Genomic DNA, 2737 nt, shown 5'->3' with positions numbered 1-2737 from the left:
GCAATCTTTTTCAGAAGTTTGGTATCAGTGCTATACATTTTTTTGGGGGGTGGGATATTTTAAAATACTATATTATCACCAAAAAAAGACTAGAAAGATTCCTCACCTTCCTCTTGGACAACCAAGGAAAATTAAAATGTTTTCTATCCCAAAAGTAAGAGACTTGCTGGAAAATGCAGTGCTCAGTGCTGGCAACCCAAATTAATATACAGTTTCATTGGATCTGTCCAAATTCTAAAGGCTACAAAAATTTCCTTTGTTAAAGCAAAAAATAAAATAATAAAAATTCATTTTAGGACAATGTTATTCAAAATAAAAAAAAGGAAAAAAGGTTTCTTTTTAGTGAGAGAACTGTCTTCTGTCAGATGATTTCTTGCTAATGTTTTTTAAAGATTTTAGACTTTTTGACTTTCTTGGTTTTCTGGTGGCTGAATCGACCTCTGTCTCCTCTCTTCTTATGCTTGTCTGCATTGCTGTTTACATTCAGGTCAACAAAAGGAGGCACTTTGAAACCAAAGGATAAAGCAACTTGGGGCAAATTTAAGTTATTAACATTAAAGATCTGTTTCAGAGAATGGGAATCATATGCTTGTATGTATGACTTACATGCTTCCTGGGCTGACTTATGAAGAAAGTAGTTCTTTTCAATCAATTTTTCAAGCTAAGATTGAATGTCAGAAATTTTAGACCAGGAAAAGTCAAATTCACTTAATGGAACCTTGGATTGCTTCAAGTAATGAAGGAAATCCAATTCTTCTGGGCACAAAATGAGCAAGGCATGTCCTCTTCCATTTAGGCCTCTAGCTGTTCTACCCACATGATGAATATATTCCTTCGGGTCATCTATACTTAACAATCCAATAAACTTCTGGAATATTGAACCCTCTTTCTGTCATGTCTGTACACAGCAATAATCCTTTATCTGCATTGCAGAACTGGAAAAATGTGGTCGTGTGCTTGTTTTGCTTCTGCCTTCCATGAATGGCCAAGACAGGCAAATCATTGCATTTCAGAAACTCATAGTGGTATTTCACTGATTTACAGGATGAAAAGAAGACATTCGCTTCTTCTTTTGGTTCTTTTTAAGGAATGTAAAGAGCAGAAGGAATCTCTTTCCAGAGGGGCAAACAGCATATCCCTCCTCAAGATCATCCACTGTTGTATTAGCTTTATCATCATCAACACCAACACACAATGGCTCCTTTTCAGAGAAATTCTTGTCAAGTCTTCTACCTTGTGAGTTTGTGTAGCAGAAAAGAACATGGTCTGTCTGCGTATTGGCAGAAGTTTAATAATTTGCTTTAATTCCTCTTCAAAGCCAACATCCAGGATCCAATCAGCCTCATCAATAACCAGACACTGTAGGTTTTTATATATAAACCCTGGGGTATTCTGCATATGGTCCAGGAGATGGCCTGGTGTGGCCACAATGTTGTTGGTCCCATTAGCAGGTTTCTGTGCCTCAGCAGAACTGCCATCCGTTATCAACCCATATGTGTGAACATGGTGAGTCATTAACTCCTTAAGAACAGCAAAAGTCTGCATGGCCAGTTCTCTAGTAGGTGAAAGAATAAGGACTCCTGTTCCATTCCTGGGCATGAATTTTAACTTAACAATGAGTTCAACTGCAGGGATGAGAAATGCCAAGGTTTTGCCACTGCCTGTTTTTGTAGCTGCAAGAAGATCCCTGCCTTCCAGAAGTGATCTGATACTTTTATGTTGAATTTCAGTCCTGTTTGTAAAGTCCATTCCCTTAATTGCCTTTAGAGTGTTTTCCTTGACAAGATTAGTTAGAGAAGCAAATGAAGTATCCTCAAAAGCTCCTGTCAGCCCCAGGGGCAGGCTGGGTACTTCATTCTCATCTTTCTCATCTGGCTTCTCCACAGTGTTTTCTGTTTCTTCAGGAGCCTTAGCATTCTCTTCTTCAAATTCTTTGTTTTTAGTTTTGGCTTTTTTGGTATCAGGCCCAACATCATTCACCATTTTTCTCTTTTTCTTCTTCTTTTTCTTTTTTTGATTCTGAGTTAGGAGACTGCATTGCTGCTTCACCATTGACTAAAATGGTGGATTTCTGGGGAACATTTTTAACTTTTACGTTTTCCACTGCTTCTTTAGGTATGTCTCCATTCTGGGATTCTGACAAGGCCATTTTCATAGTCTGTTTCAGGGATTTCTTAACTTTTCCACCTTCCACTGTCCCTTCAAGAACATCTCCATTCTGAGATTCTGACAGGCTCATATCCAAGGCACTCCAGAGCTTTAATTTTCACTGCTGCAGTTTGAGGTTCCCCTTCTCGACCTTCTTGCGCAGGAATTTCATCAGCAGATGAGACATGTTGGAACAACCTCAGTGCTATACTTTCTAAATAAAATACATGTAGAAAATGTTCTTCTTTTCTTCAACTTTAGAATAGTATAAACATCACTGGAATAGTCTGTTCTTTCAAAAATTTTCAAACATTTCCCTGTGATACTACTAGATAGGCTTTGAAACTAATTGACGACTTTAGTTCTTGAATGAATATCAATTTATTTAAATTTCTGTCTCTTCTGGTGTTCGGTTTTGGTAAATCAAACTTTTGTATAATAATCTTTCTGTTGTTATTGTTTTCTAATTTATTTGCAGGATGTTTCTCAAAGTAGTCTATTAATCTCTTTGTTTATTATAATCTGGTTTCTGAGGCTATTTCTAATTTATCATATCTTATTTTGTGGATTTGTGACTTTATATTTTTTC

The 2737-nt window shown here is 36.9% G+C and overlaps 1 pseudogene; it reads right to left on the bottom strand.

Annotated features, from left to right (window-relative positions):
• Positions 1-339: 339 nt before the first annotated feature.
• Positions 340-2335, bottom strand: LOC102484948 (ATP-dependent RNA helicase DDX18 pseudogene; annotated as a pseudogene).
• Between the last annotated feature and the right edge of the window lie 402 nt (positions 2336-2737).

The sequence above is a fragment of the Tupaia chinensis genome, unplaced genomic scaffold (assembly GCF_000334495.1).
Source record: "Tupaia chinensis unplaced genomic scaffold, TupChi_1.0 Scaffold000567_1, whole genome shotgun sequence".
Lineage (NCBI taxonomy): Eukaryota > Metazoa > Chordata > Mammalia > Scandentia > Tupaiidae > Tupaia > Tupaia belangeri.
This window is presented reverse-complemented; position numbering and strand designations above follow the sequence as displayed.